Raw genomic sequence first — 14,531 nt, 5'->3', positions numbered from 1 at the left:
ACTGTTACCCACCAGGGGCTCACTCCACAAACCAGAGGTTCCCCAGCACCAATCCTGCAGGCCCTCCAGGGTTACTCTCCTGTGAAGGTAATAGATGGCATCTGTCAGCTGCTGACTTTGCTTCTAACTCATTGCTCCTGGAGAACAGCACTGCCTGTTCAGGGGAACTGAACACAGAAAACAAAATCTGCTGTGGTTTGATGTTTTAAATTACAGTGGGAAAAAGAACCTCACAGTGCTCAGCTAAGAGGAGAGAACAGCCCAGAGTGCAGCAGCACAGCAGTCACTTTGCTCTGGGTGGAGAAAAGAGTCCTATCTTGAGATAAAATGGAAGGGGCCACTGCCAGGAGCTGTGTGTTAACAGACTTTGTGAGTCAAGCCTGTGTACACTGAAATGTATTCAGAAATGTTCCTTTTTCAAGCAGCTTCCATGTATTCACTCTCTAAATAGAAGTGTCAGTCATTAAAAAATGAAGCCCAGAGGCAAACCCCAAGCAAGGCAGCATCATCCAGACAAAGCACTGCCAGGATATTTAGGAGTTGCTTCTGTTGGCCTGAAACCTAATTAAAAAACTTCCTGTAGAATCCCATGTTTTGCTTGACAAAGCTCAGCAGTGTTCCAGCTACTCTGTCTTCCTGAAATAAGCTAAATCTGTAATTGTGTGACTGCACTAAACCCAGTCTAACCCAGTGATTTATAAAGCTCTCTAGTTCAGTATCACAGCTGATGGCTGGGGATGAAGAGAAGAGTGTAATTAAAGAGTCCAACAAGTGCAGTGGAAGAGTTGCTTTAAGCCTCTAAATCCATCATTAGGTTGATTTTCAAATGCACAGTACAGTTTGCTTGCTTATTGCACAGCCTTGTTTGTGGTTTGAAAAACATTTATAAGCTTTTGTGGAGCGTTTGCAGCCTAAAAGCTAATTAATGAACTCATTGCTATTTTTAATCTTGTAGAGAGTGAAAGTCTGTAAGGCAACAAAAATATAAAGTCTTCTGAGGAGAGCACCAGGGCTTGTCATTTCAAAGTAACTTGGTCAGAAATATACCTAACCCTCTGTATTCAATCCCCAGATGAATATTGTCAAATATCAAATTATCAGTTTCTTATCAAAAAGCACAATTCCATTTCCTTGTAAAGGGTCTAGAATTTTTTCTTTTATATTGTCCCTTTTCTCACGAGAAAGAAGGTTCATTTTCCTTTTAGCCATTCAAAAGCCAGAGTTTCCTAGAGCAAAATCCTTGTCCAACAGGCTTTCCTCTTTCTGGGGGGGTGGGGGGAAATAAAAACAAGCACTGAAGTGAGATGAAGCCCCCACCCAGTGCTCTTGTCCTGGCACAGAGGATGCTCCCAGTGTCTCTGCCTGCCTGTGCACTGCTCTGGCCTCCACACGGGCAGGGTGGGGAGGAGATCCAGCCTCTCTGACAGACACAGACCGTGGAGGAAGTTTTCTTATCCAGTATCACTTTGGGAAACTGATGCCTGCTGCAGTCAAAAGGATTTGTTTGTGTGCAACACCTTGCAATAGAACTGTGACACCTGTACCCACAGCAGTGTGTATTTAGTCACAAGTTCCATGGGAAATTGATGTGAATGTAAGCGTCTGGACACATTTGCGGGTCTGGCTCAGGCTGTTTGGGTTGACAGGAACGCTCCTCTGATCTTCCCTACCTTCTGACCTGAGGAAAAAATGAAAAGCAGAGGAACAGCTGCTCATGATGCTGCCCAGACCTCCTGGGGATGCTGGTGGAGCATCCACATGCCCTGGGGTCAGGCTGCCTTGGATTGTGCTGGACCAGGAGGATGGAAGTGCTGGAGGGAGTTTTGTTGTAGAAGCAGGGGATGGTCATACATGGTAACTTTAAACACCTTGTGTGCAGGGGAGCTGAGCACACGAGTGCCCTGATGGATGCAGGATAAAGAATGACTTTCTAACATAAAGTGCCACCATCAGAGAATCCATTTCTGCTCTATGGCTCAAGTGTCAAAGCCAAAGCAAGCTCTCCCCTGTGTGGTAAATCACAGTAAAATGGTTCTGCCTTTGTACCATTGCTGTTCCCTTGGATTTTCATTGACTGCACAACCTTTTCCCTGCATATGATTAACTCTCCTTATATCTTTTTCCTTTTGACCTTTCTCTTTTTCATGTAGTTTCATAATTGAAGCTAATAAAATAAAACCAAACAAAACCACAAAATAAAACCAAAACCAAAACAGCAAGCAAACAAACCCAAGAATAAAAAAGGAAAATAAGGAAAATTCACACAGAGTATCTGGGGATTAAACTGTCTATCAGAGGGAAAGGTTTTTTACTAATCGTTGTTTGCTTTTTCAGAGATTAACAATTTTTGAAACTTGGTTTTGTTCTTTTGGTTTGGCAGCATTTGTTGTCCTTGTCTAAAATGAAAAATGCTTTCAGCTTAGAAGTGCATGGAACTGCATAATTTATATGGTGGCTGCTTGCCTTAACAGATATGATAATGTAATTTTAGGGTTACTTTGCCATATTAAAACCTGGCATAAAATTAATGCAATTGGGCTGAACGCTAGGCTTTCCACCTGCTCCTGCTGTCTCTGAATTGGAGGGTTCAGGTGCATTGATGTTAAAAGGATGTGTTTTGTGCTTTCAAACGCAACAGTTCATGCTGTCAAATGACTACAAGGTGACCTCATTCTTTATTTAAAAAAATAGCCTGTTTTTAAGTTCTCACTGTTTCAAGGAAATTCTTGGACTCAGTGCTGACCTCAGCTGCTCCCTACTCCATGTATTGCTACAAATCTCTGCTTTTGGCATGCTCCAGTTTAGGAGAGTGACTAAAGCAGCCTCAGTGTCTGATCATTGCTTTGCCTACCTGAGTTTGACCTGGCTGTGAATCCCTTTCATTTAACTCACATAACTGGCCCCTGCAGGGAACTGAGAAGCTGTTTCTGCATCCAGGCTCTGCAACTCAGCTGCCCTCTGAAGGAGCCTGAATTTAGTGGGACTGTGTGGCCTTTTTCTTGGGGAGGCAGAATAATATTTGTACGTGCCATTAGTTATTAATTCATGGTTGTACAGCTGGTTTTGCCCCAGCTGCCCTTCTCCCAGCAGAAATGCCATGGGGTCCCTGGTGGCAGCAGAGCCTGGCTCTGCCTGCTGGCAGCCAGCTTCCCAGACTGCTGTGGCACGGGCCCCTGGAGGTGGTGTCTGATGGGGCATGGTCCTTGGGAAGCTCTGGGTTCCCAGAAGCTGGGCATGCTTTGGGAACGCTGCAGCATGTTAAGGTGAGAAAGCTAACATGAAGTGAACCAAGAGCAGCTACTTGCTTGGTGCCTGGCTTCATGAGACTTTTCCTTTTGATTCCCAGGAGCTTCCCAGGAGAAGGTTACTTGTTTACTTGGTTTTAATTCTCAGCAAGAATGATAAGATGTTTCCTTCCCTGCTTTGCTAATAATCTCATTAGACTTGTTTTAATTATTTTCATTACACTGAGTATGGCAACACGATGACATGACGAAGTTGTGGAGCAGAGGATCAGCAATCCTGAATACAAAACAGTGCAGGAAACCAGGAGATAAACCTGAGCGCTTGCTCTGTCCTGCCTCTGACTTGTGACAGGCAGCCAAAGTTATTCAGCCACCGATGGGGATTCAGATCCTGTAGCCCGACTGCTTTGTTACACGCTGCCGTTCAAACTCTCTGGAAGCGCTTGTTATCCTTCAGTGGTCAAGCGGGCACTGAGTTTGCAAAGGGTAGGGAAGTAATGGAAATGAAACTGTCAGCAGCCTGTACATCGTGGGAGCAGCTGGGAAAGCGATAACTCAGATGATTTCAGGTGAAGCCATCTGAAAAACGTATGAATCTTGATAGTGTGTAGGGTGCAACCTTTGAAAAACGACTGTCTAATCCAGTTGTACACGGCAATTTGATTCTAACGAGCTACCGAGAGCCGCGGGGCAGCCCAGCCCGGCACAGTTCCATCCCTGGGCCGCCTTCCCCCGGGCACCCGGGGCTGGCAGCGGCGCGAACCCGGCCCGGTGGCGGTGGCATTGTGACACCTTGCACACAGGCGTGTCCCGCAGCCCGGCCCCGTGTCCTGCGCATCCGCGGGAGCCGTGTCCCTGCTCCGTGTTCCTGCTCCGTGTCTCTGCTCCGTGTCTCTACTCCTTGTTCCTGCTCCGTGTCCCTGCTCCTCGTCCCTGCTCCTTATCCCTGCTCCGTGTCCCTGCTCCGTGTCCCTGCTCCGTGTCCCGGCCGGAGGTGCCCGTGCCAGGCGGGCGGTGCTGCGGAGCCCCGGGCGGTGCCTCTCGATCACCCCGTGCCAGGGGCACCCCCGAGCTGCAGCAGCCTCCCCTGGCCGGCCCGGCTCCTCTGCCTCTGCTCCTGCAGGACATCCCCTTGGCTGCATCATCTCTGTCTATAAACTGCCCTGCAACCCCCACTCTCACAGAGCATCCCCCTGGCTGTATCATCTCTGTCTATGAACTGCCCTGCAACCCCCACTCTCACAGAGCATCCCCCTGGCTGCATCATCTCTGTCTATAAACTGCCCTGTAACCCCCAATCTTAAAGGGAAAGGCAAAAAGCCACAGGTTTTCCCAAAGGATGAAAAGATTTTGTAAAATTATCAGAAATGCAGTTGGGATCTTTCTTTGCTCTTTTGCTTCCTAAGCACTGAGTACTGATTCCGTGCCAGAGATGATGTAAAACTCCTACTGGGTGGCCTTTTCTATGATGTTCAATAGGTAATATGTTCTCAGAGCCTGCGTGAAATGCTGAAAAGCTTCCAATTCTATAAGCAGACAGCCCCAGAAAGAGAGAACAGCTTAAAACCCAGTTCAGGGACTTATCTATCAGCACCACTGATGTGACTGGTATTTAATTAGCATCAGCTTTTCATTTTGCCCCTTTTCATTCTGCAGGTTAACATCACGTATCCAGCTGGGACTGTTCTGGTTGGCATCCGTCATGGTCACTGCCTGTGCACAGCTAGAAAAAGCTGGGTTTGTTCACTGGGATTTTGGGAGCCAGGTCACACCCCAGATGACAACTGACCTGTAGCAGATAGATTAGAGTGGTTGTACCTTCTAGCAGTAATTACATGTAATTAGAGTGTCTTCCTGAGACAGGAAGCCCCTGACCTTCCAAAGGGTGGTTTGCAGCCTTGATTTGAGTCCCGTGGTGTCAGTGAGATTCCTGAAGCACTGGAGCCATCCACGCACACACAGCTGTGGGAGCAGGGCTGAGCCTGGCTAAGAGGATGGCACCACTGAGCATCTTGCTGCAGGAAGTTGCTGGTTAGCCTCTGTGTTTCATCATTAAAATAAGTCGTAGATGGGAGACACTGACCTAAGGTGCACCAGGACTGTCAAATTTATCATGACCCATACAATAATTTATGTTTTCCCCCACCTTTCTACCTCTGGCATGATGGTGGTGAATAATGACATGAAAGGTCAGTTTCATTTGCTCTTTCATTAAGGAAAGGCAGCTTCTATCCTGTGGATTGCAAGGGAAAAATCTTAAAAGAGTTCCAAGTATACACTTAAAGAGCAAAAATCAGAAAGCAAATCAATGGCTTACATAATTTTTATTTTTAAAAAAGTACAACCCTCCTGAAGCACACAGTGACCTTGACTGTGTCATCATTATAAAGGATTAAAAACTATTAGCAGCTTCTTGCAGTTTGGACTTTTAAGCCAAATAGGGCAATGCCTCTTCCTGATATTTCTACTTCAACATTGTATTAATAGTAATAATAATAACATAGTCCACAGTTGTTAAGTTCTAGAAATAAGTTTGTTTCAACAATATAATCTCTTTTGCAGTTCAAATGCCATTCATAGGGGGCTTGCATTTTTTGCAAATGTTTCCTGTTTTAGGACATGAACTGAACAAATGGATAATCAAATGGTGTGGGAGTTCAATGCAAGGGCTGGCTCTTGACAATTAAAAAGGATTTTTTTTTGTTGTGATTGAGCACAAATCCATGTGACAGTTTTTAAATACTTTTTATGTGTTATCCCTCATGTAGCAGCTTAACTTGTATTTCCAAAGAACATCAGCAAATCTTTCCTGTTTCCTTAGAAAATGCTATTTTTGTGATCTTATTCCTGTAAGCCACACTCATCTTGTTCAGTAGTCCCTCAGGTCAAATACAGCAAAAGCAATACTTCCTCTAAGTAAATATCAGCATAATGCAGTTAAGCATCTTTTTTCATGTTTTAATAACACAAAAGTCTGGCAGAGTCCTGGTTTATTCCAGGCATGTTAAGTAAACAGCCTATTTTGATAGCCTTTTTTGCAATATAAAAGCTTTATGTACATTAGTAGCTTAAAACCTCCTCGGACCCTTTTGAGACAGGAATGTGCTCAGGTGAGTGTTGCAGCCTTGCCTGGGTGGATGGAACCAGGGAGGAAAGGAAGGGGTCCCTGTTCTAAGGGCTCGGGGAAAAACGTGCTGGTATTTCATAATGAGAAATCATCTTCAAACTAAGGTTCCTTTGTAAAGAATTATTCTCAAGAATTGTCCTTTCTGCTCTGACTGCTTGTTAAGGCACTAGATACCAAATGCATTTTGTCCTTCAAAATTATGCCTATATAAGCAGTTTTGAAACCCATTTGAGTAGAGTTCTCACACTGATGTCTGGCACTTCAGTTCTCTCAAGACAGGTGTTTACTTTTAGTACTTCAAAAATAACTGGGAAAATGTGGACTTTCAGTTCAGAAAAGAAATTCCAAAGCTGACTGTGTGCAGTGTTGATCGTGACAAGTAGACACCTGAAATGGTTGTGTGCTGACTCTTGTGCTGGAGCAGAGCATGGCTTCATATTGCTAAACAGCATTTCTGCTTAGATTTGCTATTTTACATGACAGATCCATGAACAAATCCAGCCTCTGCTTACCCTGGGGGTTGGAAGGTGGGTTGAAAAGGCCTGGCTCTCCAGGATGCTGGTACCCTGCTGGTACAAGCTTTCTCAGAATGCAATGCAACAGCCTGTGCTGTGGAACAGCAGCTGTGGGGAAGGTTGTGCCACTGTAGGTAATTTTATCCTTCACTTTTATTTATTGGGCTTTGCTCAGTAATCTCACTGCAGATATTCTCATTAACAGAGGAAAATCAACTCCTGTTTTTGTGTATTGCAAACAGTTTTGCCTCTGTGTTACCTTTCCTTGTGTGGTACTGTGCAGCAGTGTAGTCTTTACTTAGGACATCCTGTCAGAACCAAAGAGAAATACATTTCTTAAATGTGATTTGGACTGCAAGAGGGGCAGCAAACTCACTAATATTTCAAAGGAACCTCTATATGAGAGAAGATTTATTGTTTGCTTGTTTTAAAGGAATGCCAGGATGTGTTCCCAACAGGAGAGACTATTATTTCCTCTTACAACACAGGGCAATTTTAAAGCCAGTTAGCATCAAACATGCATCTCTCAGGGCTTCCTGTTGACAAGAAGGGAGCATGCAGGGCATCCAGAGGGCAGCGATGGAACAGTGTGTGGAAGGGATATCAGGCAGTGCCACTTAATCACCAACAGCACATTTTGGTCTGAAAATGGTAACGCTTTGCCTTTGATAAGTCACTTTCTGCTCCATATTGTCTTCTGCTGTAAGCCGGATTACTGCCTTTATTGGAAGCCAGAGAACAGATTTCTCAGGATGCTTTTTGCCATGTACCTAGCCTAACTCCTCAGCTCAGCACAGCAAACCTGGAGAGACAGTGGTGGAATGAGCAACTGTGTGGTATTTCCTTTTCTGTGCTGGTTTCACTCTGGCCAGAAATAAACACATCGCAACAGAGCAGTACAAAAACCACCCAAGCTGGTTTATCTCACACGTGTGGAAACTCTCCCATTTCCTTTATGAACACTGATCAATACCAATCTTGAGATATGGCTGGAGGTCTCAGGCCTGGAGGTCTGTTTTCCTGAAAGATTTTGCTTTTCTACAGGTGCCTGTGTTTCTCTTTTCTGCAGGGAAACCTCACCTTTAGTAACCATCTCACTACAGAGAGGAGTCTGGACCTTGCCCCATACCTGGTGCAGGCTCAAGCCCCTCTTGTTGCTTGAGCCATGGGTGGCTGTGGGCACTTTTCCATCCCACTCTGTCGTGGTAGCTGGGATGAACATGACTCTATAAAAACTGTCGGCTTTGCTGTAAGCAATTAGTAACATCTTTCCCATGACTTGGGCTACGTGATTTGTAAGTCTCTCAGAAAGCTCCCTGAAACATGAGCCAATTTCTCTTTTAAAACTCTTATTACATTAAAAGAAAAAAAATCATCTGGCATTGCTGAGCAAGATGGTATCAAAAATATAGTTCTTGCTGCCAACCAATAGAGATTTATACCTTACAGCAGAAAGGACACAGAGCCTCAGTTTTTGATTAGAACAGCTCAGCTTTTCATCAGTAAACACTGAGGTCCACAGTGCCAAATAAAATAAGGCCAGCTCCTTAGCTGGTTTAAACTGGATGACCTCCATGTAGTGTCACTTGATCTGCACTGAATTTTACTTGCTGAATTTTGGCTGTTACATGACTCACCATCTCAAACCAAGTAAGACATACAGCAGGATTGCAAAGGATGTGTCTAAAGAGATATGTTGCTATTCTGCTGCTACCCAGTCCTAGATGCCCAGTTCCTGCAGATAGAAATAGGACACTGCTCATACACACATTTATCAGGGTTTTTGTCCTCCTTTGGAGTCTCTATTTATGTTTATGGCTTGCTGGTGGAGCATTTGTCCTAGAGGAGTGGGGATTTTATCTGTTTCTTTATTTTGGCAAGCTGTAAACCAAAATTTTAACACCCAGTAAACAAAACTGAGAAGCAGTTTGTTCTCAGCAAAATATTTTTGGGATACAACAGTGGTAAGTAAAAATGGCATCTCCAAAGCACCACGTTCTTCCTTTAGTGCTTTTAGTAATTTTAGCACTGCAGTCAGGTAGCTGGGGAGGAAAGTTTGGCATAGCAAAAATTTGAATGAAAACCCCCCCCCCCGAAATAGATGTTGGTGATTTTGTCATGCTTCCACATTTAGTTCCTCTAGAGGAGGCCGAATCATGAAGAAACACCAAGAGCATTAATCACACTGATAAATACTTTTCAGCTATCTTTTGGCAGCCTTTGAAAGTCACAGCTAAAAATACTGAAAACACTCCAGGCTTAATGGGATTTGAGTTAAGGAAAAGGACAGCATGGAAAGAAAATCCTTAGAACAATGGGCTGTGCTATGGCTGTACTTGCAGACGTCCCAACTTGGGTGAGACAACAAAAGGATTGTTCATCTGGACTAGAGGTGCACCTCATCTAAAGGGGAGTCCCACATTGTACCTGAAAAGTCGTGTGGGTTTCGAGGGACTTATCACTGTGATGGGAATATGAGTAGACAAACCTTTTGGTGGCAGGTTTACCTTGGCTGGATGGCAGGTGCTCACCAACCTGCTCTATCATTGCCTTCTTCAGCAAGACAAGATGGGGTGGAGGAAAATAAGATGGAAAAAACCCATGGGTCAAGATACAGGCAGTTTAATAAAGCAAAAGCAAAGGATGCACATGGAAGTAAAGGAAAACAAAACATTTATTCTCTACTTCCCATCAGCAGGCCGCCTTCCAGCCACTTTCCAGGAAGCAGAGCTTCAGTACACAGAGCAGTTGTTCTGGAAGAGAAAGGTCATATAATGAATGACAAAGGGGCAGGCAGCAATCAGCATCTCAGACTCAGAAGACCACCTGATGCTTTAAGCTTAATAGCCCAAGTCTTAGACTTGAATCAGCAGTTCATTTTAGGATATGGACTATGAAAGCCTAAATAGAAATCAGCAAGTAAATCAAATTTTTCCTTCCCAAATCTCTGCCTACTATTTTAGTGTTTTACATGATTTCTGCCAGTTGTTCTCCTGAAGATATTAAAAGACTGAAACGTGAGAAAAGCATGGGAGGCACAGGCTGTGGTAATAAAATGCATTTCTTCACTGATTTTACAAGCTGTTGTAAAGTCCCCATGTGACTGTATTTGCTCACTCCCAAGTCACATTTTTGTCTAGCTTTGAGCAGGAGTGGCCAGAAATAAACCCTACACTAAGCTCTTGTTCCTGCCTCCACTTGATGCAGAAGCATTGACTGTCCAGCAGCCAGAAATTCAAACTCTTAGTGATGTCAAAGTGTGACTGGTTTTGCTTCAGCTTTCTCTGCTGTAGAAGATGAAAACTGGGGGAGCTGCTGTGTCTGTGGTGGTGGGACAGCGGGGACAGCCAGCAGCTGCGTGCTGCACCCTTTCAGGGATGCGCTGCTTTCCTCCTACCGTGGCACTGGCACTTTGTGCAGTGCCCCTGGGGAATCAGCGAGGCAGCCACATTCCCTAGGCCTCCTGTCACCCGTTAGGTCGGACGTGACATACACACACGTGATTGATCAGGGTCGAAGAAGAAAAAGGTTTTATTTTGTGTGTTCTCTAGCTTATATACTCTTAACAAAGCGTGATCTTAAGTCATCAATTATATCACAATAACTTATTGTATTAACTGGTGTAAAGCAATTAGCGTTAATATCATAGGTAAAAGTTTTACAGGAACTTAATAAGGCACATATACACATTTACTTATGCACGTAGTCAAGCTTACAAAAATTTCCATGCATCTTTTCTAATCTGTTCCCATGCTGACGGCTTTATCTTCTTCCTTGCCATGGATACACTTGAAAATCATCAATCATTTTTTCTTCTATTAACTCAGCTCTGCTTGCAAGCCAGCTGTCAAGCCTCTCCATAGTCTCCTGGAGCCTCCTGATTTTTCCTCCCCATCTAAGATTTCTCTAAGGTACCCATTACTGTGTCTTCTGGGGAGCAGTGCCCTGGTGCGAGGGAGCCGCGGAGGCACTGAGGGGGCAGGGTCACAGGTCTGGATTGAGTTACCGAGGTAAACAGCAGGGAGCAGAAATCCCAATAAACTGGAATTGCTGGAAATATACCTTCAAATCCTAGTTTGGACCTTAATTTTTTGCTGGTTTGGGTTAGAACAGGGGCTGGGCGGGTTCGCTCCTGGTTACCTGCCGGAGTTGAACACTGGCATAACGCTCGGTCCCCAGCATCTCTCTTCAGTGCCTCCTGTCCCCAGGCACGGACCGAGGGAGAGGAACAGGTTTGGCTTCAGAAGGCGGCAGCTGTGCCATGCTGAAGGGAGATGGGCTGGCTGCTCCGCCTGCTCCGGCTGCGGGGCTGCTCCGGGCCCTGGGGATGCCTCGCTGCCTCCTCTCCGAACACCTGATCACTTGTATCTGCTCCTCTTACACCTCTCCTAACACCTTGCCTTTCCAAGGCGGGTCCTGCCCTGGTGGAGACGAGGGTGGAACTAATTACTTTGTATTAATATACAATAACAGTATTTGGCAAGACTGAAAGGATCCCCAACACAGGCTGCCTCCAGCGCCTCGCAGGTCCCGCTGACCTGCCTGACCCCCGCCCCTGCTCCGGCCCGGCTTTTCCGTCTGGCTGCCGCCCCGGGATAGCCCCGATTTGGGATAGATAGCCCGGCCCCGGGATGGATAGCCCCGATTTGGGATGGATAGCCCCGCCCCGGGGTGGATAGCCCCGATTCGGGATGGATAGCCCCGATTCGGGATGGATAGCTCCGCCCAAGGATGGATAGCCCCGCCCCGGGATGGATAGCCCCGCCCCGGGGTGGATAGCCCGGCCCCGGATTGGGTAGCCCCGCCCCGGTATAGCCCCGATCCCGCCCCGGGGTGGATAGCCCGGCCCCGGGATGGATAGCCCCGATTTGGAATGGATAGCCCCGATTTGGAATGGATAGCCCCGCCTCGGGATGGATAGCCCGGCCCCGGGAGGAATAGCCCCGCCCCGAGATGGATAGCCCCGTTTCGGGATGGATAGCCCGGCCCCGGGGTGGATAGCCCCGATTTGGAATGGAGAGCCCCGCCCCGGCATAGCCCCGCTCCCGCCCCGCGCCGCCGAGGGCAGGTAAGGGCTGCGGGGCTTCGCCGTGCCGGGCACAGCCCCGGTGTGCGGGGGGGCGGGAGCGCAGCCCCGGGCCGGGCTCGGTGCGGGCGCTCCGGGTCCGTGTGCCGGGTCCGAGTGCCGTGTCCGTGTGCCGGGTCCGTGTCCGTGTCCGTGTGCCGGGCACAGCCGCCGCCGGGGCGCACGGTGCCTGCCGAGCCTGGCTCGCCGGCCGGGCGGCGCTGGGAGCGGGCGGAGGTGCCGCTCTCCTCTGCCCCCGCCCCGGGCCAGCCGAGCCGCGGGTGCCCGGAGCGGTCCGGGACTTCCCCTCCAGGCAGGGTCTGGCCTCGGGGGCACCGTGCGCTGGGCAGCGGGGGGCAGTGTGGGTTGGGCGGCTGCACGGAGCAGCTGCCGGGCAGGACAGCGGGCAGGACACGGGGACAGCCTCGGTGCCCGTGGCGGGGCGGCAGTGCCGGCGGGGACGCGGCTTACAGGTGGTGCCCGTGTGCCCCGCGGCAGCGCTCGGGGTCAGGACGGCGCCTGGCACAGCGACAGCGCAGCGGCGTCCGGCGCTCCGAGCGCACGGAGGTGGCCGTGCCTGTCCCTGCCCTGCGGGGGCTCGGGGCTGCTTCCACCGACCGGGCTGCCCGGGCCCTGCCTTGGCATGGGGCATCATTCCCCTGGGTCCGCCCGCGACTTTGGGCTGTTCGAATCAAAGTGTATCTTATCTTGCATTGATGAACTGCGTTATCAAAGCCTTTTTGCAATTAGTCACAGAGTGGTTTTTGTCCCATCTATTAAAATTAAGTTTGTGAGGCAGCTGCTGGTTTTCAGAGATCATAGAATCAGAATAGTTTGGGTTGGAAGATCATCTCATTCCAATGCAGGTACACCTTACTCTAGATCAGGTTGTTCAAACCCCATCCAAACTGGCCTTGGAAACTTCCAGGGACGAGGCATCCACAACTTTCCCTGTAGAGAAAATCTGACATAAAAAACTTTCAAAAAAGTAAATTCCTAGAAAATAAGGGGTACTTTTGATGATTTATAGTGTACTTTTTATTATTACTTCCCCACTTTGTATTCTAAATAACTTGTAAAAATGTGGAATGTGATGTGTCACTTCCCTGTGACTTCTGCTGTTTTGTCTGTATTTTCCTAGTCTCCCCTCTCCATCCTGGTTTTATTTACTTCCGTGTTTATGCTCCATTGTTGTAAATGCTTGACATGGCAATAAAACCAGCATTTATTAATTTCTGCTCCCTTTGCAGCCATCTCTCCAGTGTGGTCAGTGCTGTTGTATAAGCCATGGTAACCCATGGCCTATGACCTGTTTGGTCCTTATGCCTTTCTTGCATTGCTTTGGCAGTGAGTCAGTTTGACATAAAATAGTTTGCAGTGGAGCTTATTCCCTCCAGTGCTGCTATAGCCCATTCCAGGCCCCTGCATCTCTGCCCCCAGGGCAGACCACAGGGCATGGTCAGACAGGGCAGACCGACTGACCTGTCCCTGTCACACTTCTGTGAGGGTGTCAGCAGGCAGGAGTTAGTTGGTTCTGAGGGCTGAACCCAATTCCTTTACCTCCCTCCCTGCTCCACCTTTGGCAGAGTATCTGAGAAACTCCACGTGGTGACCCAAGTTTCTGCTCTCCTGCACAATTCTGTAATTGAAGTGCAAACTTGTTTTTTTCCTCCTGAACTCATAAATTGTATCCCTTTAATGGGCCTCCATCCCTGGGAAAGGGGCAGCCCTTGCCACAGTATGGCACAGCATGGGACAAAGTGTTCATTGTACACGAGGCTCTCTTTGATTGCATTTAAATCAATATTGTTATCTGCACTCAGAGATGTAGCACGGGAGTGTGTGTGTTGGGGGGGGGGGGGGGGAGAAAAACAAAGCAATGATAAATGTTTGCAACAAAGGTGAAAGGAGTACAAGGCAGTCCTGGGGTGTAAACAGGCATCAGAGCCTGAGAAAAATAAGGGCTTGTTAGTGACATTTGATTCAAAATCAAGTTACTTTTTTTTTGCAAGTTAAACCTAATGGTGCAGTTCATCTTGGAGAGCCAAAGCAGATGGGATTGGAAACTCACCCAGGGAGGATGCTGCTGGGAACTGCTCTGGGTGGCTGCTTGGCTGAGCCTCCGTGGCTTCAGGAGCTTCAGCCCAAGCTGTTCCCTTCTTGCAGACCTGCAGCTCCCAGGGCCGACACCACAAAGCAGAGTCACCAGCGTGGAGTTTCCCTGGGCAAGCATCTTACCCTCTGCAGCATAACGTGCATTTTACACAACAGCATCATCCTGTCTGGGCAGAATTAGAGTGTCTGGGCAGAATTAGAGTCGTCACTGTTCATATAAAAGTCCCCAGTCTTATTCAGCTTAAGCACCTAGAAATAAAACTACCTTGTTCAACAGTTGAGATGACCTTGTTATTTTTATCCAAGAAGTCTGTTTTCACCACCTTCCTTCAAGATTTGCTAAGTATTCGTGTAGCTGCACAGATGGAAGAAACACCTTGTCTGTGCAAGGAAGTGGTACCAGATGATCAGCTGATACTGATTTTATTTTTAGTGATTTAATTAAATCAGTGCAATCTGTGTTT

The 14,531-nt window shown here is 47.4% G+C and overlaps 1 protein-coding gene across 1 annotated transcript in view; it reads left to right on the top strand.

The window, feature by feature from the left end:
* The first annotated feature begins 11,744 nt into the window (after nt 1-11,744).
* The window catches only part of LOC119695069 (synaptotagmin-like protein 2), a 35,552-nt gene continuing 32,765 nt past the window's right edge, over nt 11,745-14,531 (top strand). Inside the window, exon 1 of the mRNA XM_038122898.1 lies at nt 11,745-11,955. The gene's annotated coding sequence lies outside the window, so the exon portion shown is untranslated. The remainder of the gene's footprint in view (nt 11,956-14,531) is intronic.

Source organism: Motacilla alba, chromosome 4A, assembly GCF_015832195.1.
Source record: "Motacilla alba alba isolate MOTALB_02 chromosome 4A, Motacilla_alba_V1.0_pri, whole genome shotgun sequence".
NCBI lineage: Eukaryota > Metazoa > Chordata > Aves > Passeriformes > Motacillidae > Motacilla > Motacilla alba.
The sequence above is the reverse complement of the archived record's forward strand: the minus strand, read 5'-3'. Positions and strand labels throughout refer to the sequence as shown.